This window comes from Condylura cristata, unplaced genomic scaffold (genome assembly GCF_000260355.1).
Source record: "Condylura cristata isolate star-nosed mole 26May11 unplaced genomic scaffold, ConCri1.0 scaffold00005, whole genome shotgun sequence".
Classification (NCBI taxonomy): domain Eukaryota; kingdom Metazoa; phylum Chordata; class Mammalia; order Eulipotyphla; family Talpidae; genus Condylura; species Condylura cristata.
This window is the reverse complement of record NW_004567106.1, coordinates 43731523-43750268: the sequence shown is the minus strand read 5'-3', so window position 1 is coordinate 43750268 and position 18746 is coordinate 43731523.

Here is an 18746-nt window from a genome sequence, read left to right as displayed (position 1 = left end):
CTCGCCGCCCCTGAGCCTCTGGCCTGTACCCCAGTTCTGTATGCACAAATAAATAAATCTTTAAAAAAAAAATAAAATAAAAAAAATAAAATAAAAAAGATAGAAGACATTTTTCATATAAAAAAAATCTACTTCTTTAAATGTAAATCTCATTCAAAAACACCCCTACAGGGGCCCTCCCTGGTGGTGCAAAGGCTTAAAGTGCAGCACTATGAAGCTATCTGCAGCCACTATAGCACAAATTTGATATCTAGCCAGGGAGGTGACCCACATGGCACAGCAGACTCTCTTGTCTTGCATGCTGCTCCCCTCAGCAGTGTACTTTGTCAGTCTGCCTATTCTGCTGCTGGAGCTGTCTCTGGTGAATCTTCACACCCTCCTGCACCTCCGGCCTGTTCTCCAGTTTTTGTATGCATAAATCTTTAAAAAAATATATCTGTCACAGGACCTTGTTAGTAAGTGAAAAGGAAGAACTGTCTTATGTTTTTGCTTTATCTGCCTCTTGTGCTGGCACTTCGTTACAAGTCTCCCTCTCTCAGTTTTCCTGACCCCAGATTTTAAGAACCAGCTTTGGCTTCCTATGGATGTTAGAAATGGGGTCATTAGGTAAAACTGGGGTGCTTAGCTAAAAGTTGATTAGACAGATGCAAAACTCAAAATCTGCTCTTCTCAGAATTTCCCAGCCTATATTTTCAGACTAAGCCAGAAAGTTCCTTTTCTCTCAGAATTCCTTTCATAGCAATCTTTCATCCCTAGGTCAGAGGAAGACATTTTTCTATTTTCACCAACATCTTAATCTTGGAGCCCAAGTTTAACCAACTGTTCTTTCTCCAATGAGCCAGAGCTCCTGCTGCTCAGTCCAAGCAGCCCCCAGCACAAGTCCAAAACTCTCTGAATCCACGTGTGTGGTTGAGTTGAGCCATTCCTGACATTAGTCATGTTTGTTGTGGATTGAAAACAATGGTAAGTTGCAACCAAGGTCTCAATGTGACTTTGACTTAACAGTTGCTCACTAACTATAATACTAAAAGAGTCCAAAGAGAAAATGTGTGTAAAGACAGTTAGGATAAGAAGTGAAACCCTCTCTTTCATTGATAAAAGGTGGATTGTTTCCTTCACTGGAACAAAGCCACAGACTCAACCTCTTCAGTGTTGCCTTTGCATTTCCAGACTTTTAAACAATAGTAGTTTTAGTGAGACATAATTTACATTCTGGGCCTCCCTGGTGGTGCAACAGGCTAAAACACAGCACTATGAAGCTCTCTGCATCCACTGCAGCACAAGTTCAATCCCCGGCCAGGGAGGTCACCCACGTGGCTTACAGACCTCTCCTGACCCACCTGCTGCTCCTCTCAGCAGTGTATTTTAGTCAGTCTCTCTGTTCTCCTCCCCACTCTGTCTCTGGTGAATCCTCTCACTCCCACCTCTGGCCTATACCCCAGTTCTTGTGTGCATAAATAAAAAGATCTTTAGAAAAATAATTTACATTCCATATGTAAATGTATGATTTAGTGGTTTTTAGTATATTTACAGTTGTGCAAACATAACCACAATTTTAGAACATCTTACCATCTCCCAAATAAACCCCATAACTCCAGTACCCAAACACAACAACTTTGACTTCTTCCTCCCCCGCCTCACCCCCCTCAACTCCCCAGACCCTAGCAACCACTGATGTACACCTACCTCTATGGCTTTATGTGTTCTGGACCTTTCACATATAAATGGAACCATGCACTATGCTGTGACAGAGCACCAGATTAAGCATTTACTTCCCATGAACACAGGGTATTGTGTTTAAGGATATGTTCTGTTAAGACAGAATAGGCCAAAAAAAGAAAAGCAGTAAAAAAGGAGATAGAAATCCTGGATTTTGTGTAAATTTAACTTGTAGTTAAGAGCTCTCAAGAGGTGGTTTGTGGACAAAGCTCTTGGATCACATGGAGAGCCCATTGACTCTGGCAAGTCAGGTGGCAAGTTTTGTGCAGTCCAGCTGCACCTTTTAACATATGTTTCTTGAGAAGTGAACTCACTGTCACTTATGATTCTCTGCCCAAAGGAAAGTCAATAAGCACAAGATAAACATTTAATTTCTGTCTTGACTGAATAAGGCAAGGGTGCAGAGTGTGTAAAATCAAATGTGTTTTTTAGGGGAATCACAGCATCAGGACCCAGGACCCAGGATCCAGATCTCACTACTCTACCATGGGGTGCATTTGGCAGATCATAAGAAAGTCAGTGCTTTGAAATAGTGAGACAGCTAGCCATTTAAAACAAACAAAAACTAATTACCTACTCTCAGATTGCCTCTCTCTGGGCTCTGCTGTATGGTTTTGCTCTCTCAGAGTTTGAAAACTCTAAAATGCTGCTTTAAAAAATATGTGTATGTGTTAAGGATCCTTTGGCCTGTACATGAGGTGAATCAAGGCTCTGTATTTGTGACAAGTGTAGCCTTTACAGTGTAGAAATTACAGAAGATTGGCCCATTGCAAAAAGGACTGTGCAGATGAGCAAACTGGAGCGTGAAGAGAAAGTGACTGAGTTACATAACATCAGTGACAAGTGAGAGAGGGGAGCAGGACTGAGAATGTCCCAGCTTGTTCCAAAAAGTGCTTGGAAGTCAGTCCTGTCTCTGATGCCTGAGCTTTGTGCAGGTTTAGTGACAAAAGACCAATGTTACTCTCACAAATCTATACAAATGCAGTTCAGGTTATTTCTCTACAGTCCAAACTTGGTCTAAGAGAAATGAAGAGAACAAATCACTCAGCTGATCTAGACAATAAAGGTGGCAGGGGAAAAAAAAAAGATAGCAGATGAATACAGATTGAAATAAAGGAAAAACTTGGAACACTATAATTACTGTACATACTGCCTCATACTGTTTTATAATCTCTTGTGATGATTTTTAATCTTCCGACCTGCACTTTAACCTTGAAGGAGTAACTGTGCATCTTCCCTTCACGCTGTGATTCATTGTGCCTGGCACACAGTGGACAGGGCATTGCATCAGTTTAGGCTGGTCACAGGCAGGCAGACAATGGTGAGACAGGGGATAAAGCAAAATTTTTGACAACTGAAAAAAACAGCTTGCTTAATCAGTAGTTAATGTAGCTCCCTGAAACACTCCCAAACCCAAATATGTTAGAAACTTTTATCCCACAAAATGTGATGCACATTTTAGTGACCTAAAGCAAATCTGTCCAAGGAGTGTATATTCTAGTAGGCTATGTGCACAGTTCCTTGAAACAGTCTAGGAACTTTTCTTTTTCTTTGGGGGTGGGGAGGTGTATGCAAAGCTATGAAATGAAATCAAGTGATTATGAAAGAAAATACTAATGTACTGTGCTAAAGAAGAGTTTTCTCAACCCAGTACAGTAGTTTTTCTGGGAAGAAAGAAAAGTGAAGCAAGGGTCTTCCTGCTGGGCTGGGCGCCGGCTCTCAGCGCTATCACCACTGCCACTTACTTTGGTCCCTGGTCCCCTGGTCACCTAGCTGGCCTACTAGTGCACAGACCTCTCCTGCCTCGTCCTCTACTCCCCTCAGCGGTGAATTTCAGTTCACCTGTCTCTGGTGAATCCTCTCACCCTCCTGACAGTATGCATATATATATATTTGAAGAATAAAATTTGCTACTCAAATTTCTCCCAGTAACCCTTTTTATTGTAGATATTTTTCAAACACACAGAATTACCACTAAGTAGTGAGATGAGCTTCCACGCCCCCATCACCCAGCTTAAAATTTTTCTGACACTTGACCAATCTTACAGCATCTATATCCCCCACCCCCATCCACCTCTACGCCCACAACACACATGGATTATCTGGCAAAATACGCACGTTACCTTTTTTATGTATATCCTTCAATGTCTATGTCTTTAAGATAAAAGTCCTTAAAATAAAACAACACATAATCACAGTCACATTACCCAACTTAAAAAAGTTAAGCATAATTTTAATGCCATTAAATATTCCATTAGAATCCAAAATTTCTCAGTAGTATTATGAATAACATTTTGGTTTTGATCTGTCTCAGTCAGTAGCCAAACAAAGTCTACCTATTGGATTTGCATGGTTGATTGTCAAATACTTTAACCCACAAATTACTCTGTCCTCTTTTTTTCTCTTCTTGCAACTTTTTTTGTTGAACAGTGAGATCATTTTTTTCCTGCAAAGATTTCCACATTCTGGAGTGTTTTCTGATTGCATTTCTAAGGTGTCATGATTAAGGAACATGTTAAGGAACAGCAGTTGAAGCCAATTTTAAATTTTGCTTATAATTTTACAGATTAGGAACATGGGAAAGGAAATGGTTATGGTTTATATCTGCTCCATGGTGTCTGGGGTCTGAGCTATGGTTCAACATCTTAGGATCACACACACACATACACACACACACCGATATCAATCTTACTACTACAAAATAGAATAGGGTTTTAAATTTCTTTACACGGATTTCACTCCCTCCCCATTACTACCCATCACATTAGTATGTTGAAGTACTTCAGACCGTGACCACATTTGGTGATAGGGTCTTGGAAGAGGTAAGTAAGGTGTTAAATGAGGTCATTAGGTGGTCCTAATACTACATGAGACAAATGCCCTGATACAAAGAGATTAGAGCACAGACATGCACACTGGAAGAAGACAGACAGCTCCAGACCAAAGAAGAGAAGTTCTGCTGATGCCTTGATTTTCGACTTCCAGCCTCTAGGATGATGAGGAAATTAATTTCTGTGGTTTAAGTTTGTCTTATTTTATTATAGCAACACTGGCAAGCACTGAGCTCCCTTTTATTTCTAGAATATATCACAGGAGGGACATAGGTTAGTTTACCACATTTTAAAGTTACTTGAAGTAATTCTTCTCTAGTCACTCATTCAACACACAATTAGGTTTCCTTTGCTTTCCATTTTAGGGATTTATTTTTGTGACCCACTTTACTAAGTTTTAGTTTGTAATTATGCAAAACACACACATGTTCCAAAGTCAATTCTACAAATGAAATACATTGAGAGAAGCAAGTATTGTTTTTCCTTCCCCCATCTTCTTATAGATGATTTATAGATATTTGTATAATTTATAGATATGTGTATAGTTGTCTATACACATGTGTTTACTATATCCTTGTATTTAAAGAGAAGGCAGATACATGTAAGTAGTTGTTTTTCTCCTTCTTTGATAATAATAGCATGCCCTACACACTGCACCTTACTTTTTTCTTAAAAATCTACTCCAGAGGGCCTCCCTGGTGGTGCAGGGGTTAAAGTGTCAGCACTATCAAGCTATTGACCAGCCACTGCAGCATGAGTTCAGCTCCCCCCTCCACACCAGGGAGGTGACCCATATGGTCAGCAGATCTCTCTGCTCAGCGGCTGCTCCCCTCAGCAGTGTTTCAGTAGATCTGTTCTGCTCCCCACTCTGTCTCTGGTGAATCCTCTCACTACCAACCTGCACCTCTGGCCTACACCCCAGTTCTTGTATGCATAAATATATAAAAATAAATCTTAAAAAAAAATCTGCTCCAGATCATATTAATACACAAGCCACTTCTCTTACTGTTTTGCAGTTCCTTTACTGTGTGGCTGTCCCCTACAGAGGGACGTTGTTTCGGAGCTGTTTTGGATGGCTGAGACTTTGAAATAAAATCTGATTAAACCTGCTTGGGTCCCCTATCCATCCCTGTCTCAAAGAGGGTATTTTTCCAGTTTGCTCTGATTGTTGACACATCACACCTTTCATTCTCATCTCACTCTGCATCAGATACCTTTAGCGTGAAAACTTCCTATATTCAAAGTAACACCTACTAGGCTTTGGAAGAAAAATAAGCAGCCATCTACTGTTCTGTGGGTTACTTCAATATTCAGCAACTTCCCTCCTTCCGCCCCTCCCCTTCCTCCAGCCTTCATTCTCCCAGAAATAAGATTAAAGTCAGGGATTATGCGGATGCTTTGGGTCAGCCTTCCTCACTTCCAGAACAGGAATCAGACCACACTTCCTTAGACACCAGCCTCCCATTGTTGGGCAACCTGTGCCATTTTTCAGGAAATATTTCATAAGCATGTGCAGACACCGCTTCACTAAAGACAAAGCAGAGGTCAGGACGACCTCCTTGAGCGTCTATCCTCTGCCACACAGTGGCTTTTAGGCTCGTGACTAGCCTAAGCCATTTTGGTCCATCCTTAAAATGACAGTTAGTTGCCCTTTTTCAAGAAGCTCCCAGCCTGAGAACATCATCTTCCCAAGATAAACACCAGCCTGAGAGTTTCTTCTCATTTTATGCAGAGTGTTGGCCTCAGGCTGACAGGGTTCGAGTGCATCCCCAGGGCTTTGCTTGTAGGTGTCCAAATGGCTCCTATTGTAGAAGAGACTTGTTTGCTTTCCTTTATGTGCTGCTTGTCCAATCTGTCTCAGCATTAATTTTGCATTTGTGTTGCACTGGACTCTTAAGTTCTTTTTATAACACTAATAATCACCTATTCATTGAATAGTTTCTTTTTTTTTTAAAGATTTATTTATTTATGCATACAGAACTGGGGTACAGGCCAGAGGTGCAGGGGCAGTGAGAGGATTCACCAAAGACAGAGTGGGGAGCAGACCAGGCAGACTGACGAAGTACACTGCTGAGGGGAGCAGCAGGTAGATCAGGAGAGGTCTGCCACGCCATGTGGGTCACCTCCGGGGTGGGGATCACACTCTTACTGAAGTGGCTTTTGCTGCTAAGTGCTGTGCTTTAACCCTCTGCACCACCAGGGAGGGCCCCTCTGAATATTTTCTGTTTCAGGTAGAATTTCATGCTAAAATTCCTTTAGACATAAATCATGGAGCCCTCCTAGTGACTGGGTAGACACTATTATTATGACAGAGGAGGAGAAGGGGCTTCGGGAGGTTACATAACATCCCCAAGGCTGCACATCTGAGGAGGGCAGGCGTGACTAGAGAAGTCACACTGTTGAAGGCAAAGCAGTCTCTGGAATGACTAATGTGTTATAGTCAGAATAATGACAATGATAATAATAATTCTAACAGCAGACTTTTATTGTACATTTATTATTATACCAGCTACTAAATGCCTGGCATGTATTTATTTATTAGGGTACAAAAAGATTCTTCCTTATCCCTGATGCTTCCTTCCATGCAGAAGAAAAACATCTGTCATCAGACTTCTGACCTCTCCCTTCTCCTTGACTTGCTGCCTCCTGGGAGTGGGAGGGACAAGAGACTATGGGGGGTGGGGGAGGGCTGTGCATTGTGCCAGACACCACGCTGAATGCAAAAGACAAAGCAGAGACTAAGACACCTCCTTGAGCATCTATTCTCAGTGTCTCAGTGGGGAGTGTGGGCTAGAAACCTCAGCTGCCCAGCTCAGCTTGGCTCTTCCTTGGCAGCACACACTGCTGGCTCTGCTCTCCCCCAGGGCATGCTTGTAGGTACAGTTCCCTGTTGGGAGCCCAGCCAGCCTCCGTGGATAGCCCATCTAATTCTAGGATTTGCTTTCCTGCAAATATAAACCACTGTCTCCAATAAAAATTTGTCAATGATGACATTGATATTTTGCTGTCATTTGTTTGATTTTCTTCTTGCCTATCCCTTGATTATTCAGACCTTTGTAAGGGATGAGAGGTGTTCTTTACTATGTCTTCCTGAATCCCAAAACTATGAACTCATTTAATCCTAATAAGAATTTCATCAGGAAAGTAGTCTCCCAGATGAGGAAACTGAGCCGTCCTCAATTGGCCTTTCTATTGAAGAAGGATAAATATTTGTGTTCAGTTCAGGATTAGATGAAATTAAACACATGAGAGTGTTTGCAAACTGTTAAAGCTATACAAACAGAAAGGCCTTCAGGAGGTAGTTCTGACTTTGATGCTCACTGGCTGCAGGACCCTGACCTGGCTTCTGGCTGCTTTTTGCTGGCCACTTCTGCTGTGTGACCCAGAAGGAATGCTGACTAGTCATTAACTATTTCCCTTGATTTCTTCTGCATCATCAACACGTTTGGCTGCTGACTTTCCCCTGGTTGAGCAAGACGCAGCTCCTGGGTAACTAGAAATTCCCTCTTGGTTAAGGCTGTGCCTCCTGGGGTCTGCTGTTCCATTGCCTAGGTTTACTGCTGCAACACAGCACACACCCATACTTCCGTTTCTGAAAGTGTGATGAAGGCTGATCCATGGTCTGACTGTCACTGCTGGGGTTCCCCGGGTCACTGCTCTACTTCCTGAGTCCTCACGAGGGAGGACCGGGTGACAGGGAAAGAAGTCTACAGTCCTACATGGGGAGTTCTAGGGGCTGAAGTGAAGGTATGCAACTGCTTTCCCGGGAAAGATGCCTGTCACCTGAGGTCAGAGATTGGAAGAACATCTCAAGAGATCTAGGCTCAGTATTAAGAACCTAATTCAGAGCAAAGAGTTCTACCATTGCAAAAGCAATTGGCGTCATGTACTTAGTTTAGTCACCAGGTTCTGAGGTTGATGGAGACCGTGCTGCAGCCCTTTACTATGAAAAGTTTAATCTGATTCCGAAACTTTGTGGTTTTGACACCGGAACTCAGCAAAACAACACAGAACAGGAAGTGGAAAAAACATTTTGCCTAGTGGAAATTACCTTTTGTTCACCTGTATTTTTCCAAAACAGTAGTCAAATTAGCCCTGACACCTACCCTCTGAGGGGGTATCCCCAGATGGTATATCCCCCCCAAAACTTGCTTGATGAATTCAATGCCCTTGCACTACAGAGGAGTGTTTCTTTTCTTTCTTTTTTTTTTTTTTAATATTCATTTATTTATGCATATAGGAACTGGGACACAGGCCAGAGGTGCAGGGCCAGGAGGGGGCAGGTTAGAGGACTCACCAGAGAGAGTGCAGGGAGCAAAACAGGCAGATTGACTGAAATACACTGCTGAGGGGAGCAGCAGGTGGGTCAAGAGGGGTCAGCCATGCCATGTGGGGCACCTCCCTGGCTGGGGGATCGAATTTGTGGTGCAGTGACTGCAGATACCTTCATAGTGTTGTGCTTTTAACCTGTTGAGCCACCAGGGAGGGCACCAGGGGAGTGGCATCACTAGCGGACTTGGAGGTGTGCTTCTTCCTTAAAAAGAAAGCTCACTCTTTTGCATTTTTTAGAAACACTGCGTGGGGCTGGGGACATAAGGGCCAGCCAACCCAACAGAGATCTTTCCATACAGATGCTGGAGCAGCCCCTCTGGAAAAAGAAGAGATTCTCTGGCAAGGCGGACAAGAGCAATAAGGCAGATACAGGCTTACAAGTACGAGAAAGTGGGGATGACGGGTTGACGGGTGTGAGAGGGAAAGACAGGTGGCCAGGATCAGAAAGACATCTCGGTCCTCTGACCCCTGCCCTCACAGGACCGGACCTGCCTCCACAACAACCAGCAGACACACTTCCTCACTTGGGTGGGGGAGGGCAGCCACGGCCCTCAGTGGCATTGTTCCCAGAAAGGAAAATGTGGGCGTTGGCAACCATATCAAAGGCCTCAGATTGTTCAGAAATCTTGACACTTCTGATCACCAGACCACAGAGCCCAAGAGCTGTTCGAGGCCCATGGAAACTTTGGAACAAAAGATTTGGCCCTGGCCTATCTGTGTGGTTTTCTGAGAGGTAGATGGGGCCCCCAGCTACACAATGCTGACCAATCACCATCCTACCAACCTCCTTCAAACTGTTTCTCACAAGTTGACGTTGATGCAGAAAGCCAGCCGGTTAGAGATCCAGAGCTGAGATTAGCCCCTCCATTCTTGGGAGACTGAGAATAGACTGAGGTGAGTGAGATACCCCTGATGTGAATTTTAAAGGGGTGTCGAAACATTCAGTAATCCAGAAGAATATGATTTTAATGTAATCTTCAGAAGTTGTTGATATTTTGTTTATTGTGAGGCATTTTGCATTGATTTTTCTTTTTAGACTATATATCTATATGTATATATTTTATTACTGAGTGTTTTTGGCACCTTCTGAAATTTTGCAGGGAGCCACTGCCTCCCTCACCCTAACCCCAGCCTTGCTGAGAAATAGTGTGGTTCTCAAAAACTCAGGTCTATGAGACAAGGAAAAGTCCCATGGTTTTTAACCAGGAGGTGAAGGTCTGGGAGGTGTGTACAGCCCAGATAACACAGGCCATGTTTTTGAAGGCATAGATACTGAAATGTGGGCAGAGATGTGAGAAAAGTCAGCCTTGTCACAGGCTCCAGATAGCTAACAATTTCATTGGGGAATGTCCTGGTCCAGGAGTCCAGGTCCAGCCCTCCTGAAACTTTGTAGAGCAAGGCGAGGGCTGAAGGCAACTGACTACTTGATGTCACCTGAGAAGAACAGGAGAGACTTCTTAAGGGCCTGTCAGGTTTGCTATCACTAGAATGGGCAGCTTTCTGCCTCTTGACTTCATCTTGGTCTTAAAGCAGCTCCCATTAGAATACAACCATCATGGGCCTCTCTGGTGGCCTAGGAGTTAAGTCTCAGCACTAAGTCTTCAGGCTGTGCCTGAATTTGGTCCCCGGCCAGGGAGCTAACCCAAATATGGTGCAGCAGACCTTTCCTGTTTTGCCTGCTGCTCCCCTCAGCAGTTCATTTCAGTGAATCTGCCTGTATGTACCCCCACTCTCACTTTGGTGAATCCTCGCACCTCTGGTCTATACCCCGGATCTCCTATGTTAATAACTAAGTACATAAATAAATAAATAAGTAAACTGCAATCATTACTGGGGAGAGAAAGTATCATTGGCAGAGATCTTAGCAGAGACATAGTCATTCATTCAACAAACATTTACCGAGCATCACACACAGACAAGACTAGGATTTACCCCATCTAGGGTGATGGTTCATGACAGATGCATTAACTTTGTATACCAAGGTCCAGGATAGAGGCCAGGATGGAATACTGAAAGGTCCCTTAATTAATTTTAGATCTCTTTCCAACTAGGACTGTTACTGAGGAAGAGCAAGACTCGAGACTGGCCCCTGCCTGGGATTATTAGAAAGTGGTGTAGAAAGGGATGGCTGGGAGCTCTCAAAACACCCTGTACTGGTTTTGCCAGTTTCTCAGATTTGCTGGGACCTGACAGCTAGAGGAGACAGGAGCAATTAGTTTTGACTCAGGGAGGAGGCCCGGTTGCACAACTTCAGGGGTGCTCTTCTCACACAACACACCTTGGCACACACCTCATGCTGGCGCAGTAAAGACAATGTCTGTCTGGGTTAGTCTGCCCCTGAGAGGATTCAGCTGTGCATCCGGCGGCCTGCACACAGGGAATCTTGACCCTGGTGGGGTGGGAAGAAGGACTGAGCTGGACATCCTACCTCTTAGATCTCCTTGTGACATTGGGAGTTTCTTTGGTTTTGTGACCCTGGATCAGCTCCACACTTTCCCGTGAGAAGAGGGCTGTGCTCCTACGAAGGCAGCCTCCCCTTTAAGGGAGGAATCCGTCACTGCACCTGATTTCTTTGATGTGCTTCCTGGTGAGCCTGAGCCCTATTCATTAGTTAAGCAAACTGGGAAATGACAATAGAGGAATGTTCCTTGATCCTGAAATCTCCTTTTCAACAATTGCAAACATTTATGCAGCATGTTTGTAGACATCATCCTCTTTTCTACTAGGAGAGATCCTATTATTCAGAGGAAATTGAGTCCTGAGAGGTGACATCATTTCTGGATCAGCAGATGGAAAACTCAGGACTTGAACATTACGTCTGTGCCTTTTTCCCAAGTCACTTGGACCTATGACCCCTTAGGCCCCATGCCTCAGGCCAGACACTAGAAGCCAGTCACCCTTCCCTCCTCCACACTGCTCCTCACGCACCTCTACAAGTATTTCTACTCAAAAATGTATCTTGCTGCCACCCTCCTGGTCCAAACCTCACTCTTCTCTGACCTCCTTACAGATCTCTCTGCTGTCTTTGTAGCACCCCCTGCCTCCAAAGTGGATTTTTTTCCTCTTTCACCAAGTATGTTGCCTTGCAAAAGTTATTTAACCTCTCAGGACCACATTATGTCCCTAAAATGGAAATGAGAAGAGTGTTCTGGGAGGTGCTAAGGGTCAGACACCATGCTGTGTTTGGAGCCTGGTGATTTAAGAGAAATACAAAAATGACAGACTCATAATTTAAAATTTTCTCATCACTACATTTAAAAAGATAGAAAGAAATGAAATTTCAGTCACCCAGTATATTTAACACAACACATAAAGATAGTATTCATGTAACATGTAATTCACACTTTAAAAATATTGATGAGGTTATTTTATACTCCTTTTTCCACACCCACACTAAGTCTGAAGTCCAGTGTGGATTTCACATTTATTGCCTCTCTCAGTTGGGACTGGCATGTGTCTGTGGGCTGCGTGGATTCAAAGAACTTATAGCAAAGGCCTGGTCCCAAGCGTTCACTGCTTAGTGGTGGAGGTGATTCCTCCATCCTGGGCTGAGGTAGGTGGTTCCTCCTGATCTCAGCACCAGTTTGCACTCTCAGGCTTTTGCTCTAGCTCTCCTCCTGCCCACTGCCTTTACCACCAGAGATTGTGATGCTCATTCCAGGAGGCCCAAAGCTTTTGGTTTGGTTTCCTGCCCAAGGTCAGCCTTAACATGAGGCCTGTCAAGGCTTAGTTTTCCTGTCTGCTAATGGAGAGCCTTACACTGAGCTAACATAATTATATGGACTCTGTCCCAGCATAATTAGCGTGTCTGTTGAGGCTACCCAGGGAGGGAGGACTTATTTTGGTAAGGCAGGTTCAGGAAATGCCCCTCTGAGTCAGGAGTCTGGAGGGAAAGCCTTTCCACATCACTGGGCCCCTGCTGAGAAGGAGTCCGGCACTTACAGCCTTAGTGGAAGATGGTTATTAGGAGGGGTTTCCAGGGCAGGGCTCTGGAATTGCTGCAGAGCTTATGAAGTCCTTCCTTTCCTTTAATTTCAAAAGAGTTTGGCCAAAAAAAAAAAAAAAAAAAAAGTTTGGTTGGAAATGCCTGACATTGCCAGAAGGGTCTGCCTTTCTGTGGAGTTTTCTGCTCCTGTCCCGACTGCCACCCTCTTCAGCCCAGAGCAGAAACTACACACTCTCTTGAAAGACCTGTGCCAGACAGACTCGCTGCTGGGGCTCAGCCTTGGGGGCCACCAGCCACTTCCTCTTGTCTGCTGGCAACGCTAATTGTGCACGCCCAGCTAGGCACATGCTGGTCTCCAGCCCAGAGCATCTCGGGCTGGTTTTGGCCTCCTGTTTCTCAGGAATCCTGTTGTATTAGTCTGCTGGGGTTTCTATAACAGAGCACCAGAAACTGTGACTTAGAACAACAGAAAAGTATTGTTTCATACTTCTGGGGGCCAGAAACCAGAAAGCAGGCTGCCAGCAGAGATGGTTTCTTTTAAGAGCAATAAAGGCAATCTTATCTTCTGGCTGCTTCTCTAGCTCTGGCATCCTGTGGCACTCTGGCTGATGGATGATGGTCTTCCTGAGCCTTCATGTCAGATTTGCTCTATGCTCAGCCATCTCTTGATCCATCCACATGTCTCTTTCATGAGGACCCCAGTCAAATCACATTAGGATCCACCCTAAAGACCTTAATTTCACTTTTTGATTTCCTTGGTAAAGGCCCTGTTTCCAAAGGAGGTCACGTTCTGAGGCCTTGGGGTTAGAACTTCTACCTGTCAACCCACATATTGCCCAAGCCCCTTCAGTAAATGCAAGCTCCCACTCTCTTGCCTGGGAATCCAGAAGGTAAGTGGGCTCCTGAGCCTCCCAGGGCCAAAGACTGTTTCAGAACATGGCCAGTTCACAGAAACTAAGTTTCTTGGAGTTGAAGGCAATCTAATGACCCACAACATGCAGCTCCTGCCAGCCCTGTCCTTCAGGGATTGTAATCCAATGGAGAGATAAGACATAGCCAGATAATAAAATATAGGGCAGTGAAAGTTCCAAAGAATAAAGCCATAGAACAGGGAGTGCTCTCTTGTGGTTGAGAGATAAGTGAAAGATTTATGGAGGTTCACTTTGAACAGCCATTGTGATTCCAAAGGTAAAAATGAAAAAGGTTAGCAATCTAAGAGGTGCTTGGAAGCAGCTAGGGTAAGAAGGCTGGAGAGCCAGACAGAGCCAAATTGCGGTGGGTTTTTCCTGCCTAGCCAGACTCATAGGCAGTGGGGACCCCTGGAGCATTTTCTAGCAGGAGGTCAACACAATTCAAATCCTCAGTCAGACACACCATCCCACCCATAAAAGTGGGCTAGGAGGCATTAAATGGGAGGCTGGGTGCAAAGTGAGGGGACAGAACTGGGTTAAGGCAGGTGCTGTGGAAATGGAAAGGCAAAATGCTTGGAGCAAAAGAGGCCACAGAACCTGACAACAGAGTGGAAGTTCAGGTGTGAGGGAATTAAAAAGAGAGGAGAGAAGATTTCAGGTTCCCAAGTCTGGGCTATTTGCAGAGGGTGGGTGCTAGCAAGAGAGGACAGGGAAGTGAGGGGTGTGGCTGCTCTGTTGGCGGGCACTCCCTGCCAGAGGGAGAGGCTGCGTCCTCCCTTTCTTCCTGCGTGGGCCCTTTCATGCCAAGCCCAGGAGTGGCCTGCCCTGACCCTAGCTCTCAGTTCCTTTTTTCCTTCAGAAGCCTACCTTAAATCTTTAAAGGCAACCTAGGCTCAAGGGTGTTCCTGAGCTCACGATGAAGAGATGAGAATAGGAGAGGACCTTCAAGCAGTATCATGGCAACTAGGAAAAATGACAGTAAAGTGGTCTAAAATACACATCTGACAACACAGTATCAGCCCCTGGCTGGCTCAGCGCCCACAGGATGCCCCTGACACTGGCAGCCTTCCTGTCGGGGCTAAACAGACGTTGCACTCAGTCTGCAGGTCTTGGCTCTTCTCCTTTTCAAGTGCGTAAGGCACAACTTTTGTCTCCCTGTGACAGTTTCTTATCTCCCACTGCAAAGGCTATGGAATGTGTTTGTGTGTGTGTGTGTGTGTGTGTGTTTTCTTCCCTATGAACTCACATCTAGCCTTCTCTGGTCCCCTGTCTAATCAGTATACAACATTATAAAAGGAAAGTCACCTTTCAACAGATACTCGAGATAAGAACTAGTTAAAGCAACCTCTTTATTTTGGGGGGGGGTTTAAATTATTTTTAAAAATTTATTTATTTACTTATACATGCAGAACTGGGGTACAAATCAGAGGTGGAGGGTGGTGAAAGGATTCACCAGAGACAGAGTGGGGAGCAAAACAGGCAGATGGACGAAGTACACTGCTCAGGGGAGCAGTGGGTGGGTCAGGAGAGGTCTGCCGCGCCATGTGGTCACCTCAGGGCTGGGGATTGAACTCACACTGTGAGTGTGAAGTGGCTGCAGCCAGCTTGCAGTGCTACATCCTAACCCATTGGGGGAGGGAGCCCCTAGCTCTGTTCTGTTCTCTCTGATGGCTAAGAGGGGGAACCTGAATAAAAGCTGCGGCTGTGGCCCCTATGAGATGTTTCTGGACAGGGCAGAAGGGCATTTGGAAACATTTGGAGGTGGCATGTGAGGGAACACACCCTTCAGAATGCAAAGTAGTCAGTCAAGTTGGAGCAAGAAAGTCAAGGTGAGTGATGGGGATGGCCTGGTTGAGAACTATGAAAGCCCAGTACATCACCCCCTCAACTCTTGGAGTCTTCCACTTCACAAAAGAATTTAACTACCACCAGAACAGATGGAAATGCAGTCCAGGATTGGCTTACACTGCTTTCTTTGATCCAGCTCATGAAACACATGGTAACCATTAGAAGGGAGTGAAAGTGACCATATTGATAGGGAAAGATGTTTATAAACTCTTGCTGAGAGGTACAGTAGTGTGTGTGTGTGTGTGTGTGTGTGTGAAAAGCTTAGGCACACTAAATGGGGAAAGTCCTAGTTGTATTAAATCTTGGGTGACTTTTCTCTCATTCAAATTTTTCTGTAGGGCCCTCCCTGGTGGTGCAGCGGGTTAGGATGCAGCACTGCAATCAAGCTGCAGCTGCTTTAGTGCAAGTTCGATCCTTGGCCCTGGTGTTGACCCACATGGCACAGCAGACCTCTCCTGACCCGCCGGCTGCTCCCCTCAGCAGTGTGCTTCTTCCATCTGCCTGTTCTGCTCCCCACTCTGTCTCTGGTGAAGCCTCTCACTGCCCCTGCTACTCTGGGCTGTACCCCAGTTCTGTATGCATAAATAATATTTTAAAACAAATAAATAAATAATAATTTTTTCCTGTGTTTTCATCAGTGAAAATACACTTGTGAAATTTTAAAACAAGCAAAAAATTTTAGCGATAACCTGTGCTCTCAGGACTACAGCTTTGGTGTTAAACTGGAGAGTGAAATGAACTGAACCGCCTTTCTTGACCGCCAAAGCCTGCCTTTGCCAGTCTTACCCCCTTCCAAGCTGCTTTCCATCTCAAAGCTTCTGCCAGCGGGATTGCCCCTCTGAGCCCCGCAGGGAAGATGTGGGAGCTGATAAGCATCGCTGCCTTCTTTAGGAGAGGGAGGGAGTCCTGGGCAGGTCGAGTGACTCTTGCTCTGAAATCCCCAGATAATCGGGTCCTGTAGGAGGTAGGGATTGGCCTTCCATTCTCTCTCCTGCTTTCCAGCTGCCAGCTGCTACTCTCATGAATAGGTTTTCTTCTGGTTTCAGTCCCATGACTTTGCTCTCCAAGGGCTATTGTACCCCAGCCATCTGGTTAGTAGGACTGGTTATTAGGGTTATAGTCTTCAGGTCACATGGGGTGAAGCACCACGGGAGAGCGAAAGCAAAGTTCGGAGCCCCCAGGAAATCGTGGGCAGGGACAAGGGTGAAGGAGGTGCCCTGGAAACTGCAGGGCTGGCTGTGTGAGTGTCCAGCCTGTGGGCAGGGTGCTATTAGGGACTGAAATGCAAGGCTGCTGCAGCAGAATCCACAGGCCAAGATTTCCAGGTGTTCCTCAGACAGTGAGGTGGACTTTCACCACTACTCTGGAAGCTTACAGTGGGGCACACCCACCTGCCTAGCCCAGGTGTGCCCTCTAAGCAGTGCCACAGTTGCAGGTGACACGTCCTGAGTTATTGCAGTTGCTTCAGTGTCATTTGGTGGCAGGACTGCTTGTGAGCTTCTCCTATGATGGGCAGATCATAACCTGGAGAAAAGGGCAGCCTTGAGAACACCCAACTCCCCAGGATCCCAGGGCGGCAGCCTCTGAACTCTCCTTGGCTGTTCCGCTTTTTCTTGCCTTCTGCTCAGACACACCAGTTGCCGGAGAAACTGGAGAGCAGAGAGGATGTACTCTACCCTTTCTGGCAGTTGACTTTGGGCTAGGGACAGCTTTCTGAGCTTCAGTTTCTTCGTAAGTAGTAGGAAATACTAATGTTATATACTTTGTAGTTGTTGTGAAATAATGAATCATGAAGAATTAAGAGGACAGTGCTGAGCACAGACTAAGCAGGGGTGAACTTGAAAAGCATGTAGCAACTAGTTAAGGGCAGAAACAGCGTCTCTCTTATCAGAATGAAGAGCAAAACTATGTTGAAACTAGTTCTAGAGCACCTTTTGGTGTCAGGTATCAACTTGTTAACTGTTGGATCATGAGGTGTTCCAGAGAATGGAGATGGGGTGAATAAGAGGTTAACACCATTTATCAACAAGTATGAAGTTACTTCAACATTTAAAAATTTGGATGTGGCAGCAACCTGGCTATCAATTGTAATTCTAAGGTTAATAACTACTAGTGATTGATCGTTATACATAATGATTAACCACAGGGCATTTACAGCTAGCTTCCCCCTCTCTCACATGCATGAGCACACACACACAGCTTCCTAGTTTTTATTTATTTATGCATTCAAGAACTGGGGTATAGGCCAGAGGTGTGAGAGGATTTACCAGAGACAGAGTGGGGAGCAAAATAGGTGGATCTACTGAAATACGCTGCTGAGGGGAGCAAAGGGTGAGCCAGAGGTCTGCTGTGCTAAGTGGGTCACCTCCCTCGCCGGGGATCGAACTAGTGCTACAGTGGCTGGTTATAGCTTGATAGGGCCTCCCTGCACTACCAGGGAGGCCCCACAGCTTAATTATTAATACAGAAAAACCAGTGAGGTAAAGGACCAGAGAGGTCCTTTATTTAGGTTAAGGACCAGGGGTGTCAGATTTGGATTCCAGCTGTGCGGAAGAAGCGAGATCCTTGCCAGTGGGCCTGGGAGTGGGTCTGTGTCTCTACCTTGCTAAGAGCAGCTGCTTTCTGAAGAGCTAGAGCTTGGTTTTCCAGCACGGGTGGACCTCACTCTCACACTCTGCCCGGCGTGGATCCGGCAGTTACCAGACTATAGTTTCAGGCACACGGGACTAAGGTTATGGCACATGGGTGAAGTGGTGGTGGAAAGTCCATGGGGATTATGACTGAGATGGAAAAAAATGTACAAAATGAAGAATAATGTAAAAAATGTATTTATAAAAAAACTTTTTGGGTCATAAAAAAAGAAAAGAAGAACTGGAGCACAGGCCAGAGGTGCAGGGGCGGTGAGAGAATTCACTAGTGACAGAGTTGGGAGCAGAACAGGCAGACTGAAATACACTACTGAGGGGGGGGCAGCGGCGAGAGGTCTGCTGCACCATGTGGGTCACCTCCCTGGCTGGGGGTCAAATTTGTGCTGCAATGTCTGCAGATAGCTTCATAGTGTGGTGCTTTAACACCTTGCACCACCAGGGAGGTCCCTATTGTATGTCTTTTTGCAAATCCTGTTCAAATTCATTTTTTTTTGTTTTATTTGCTTTAAAG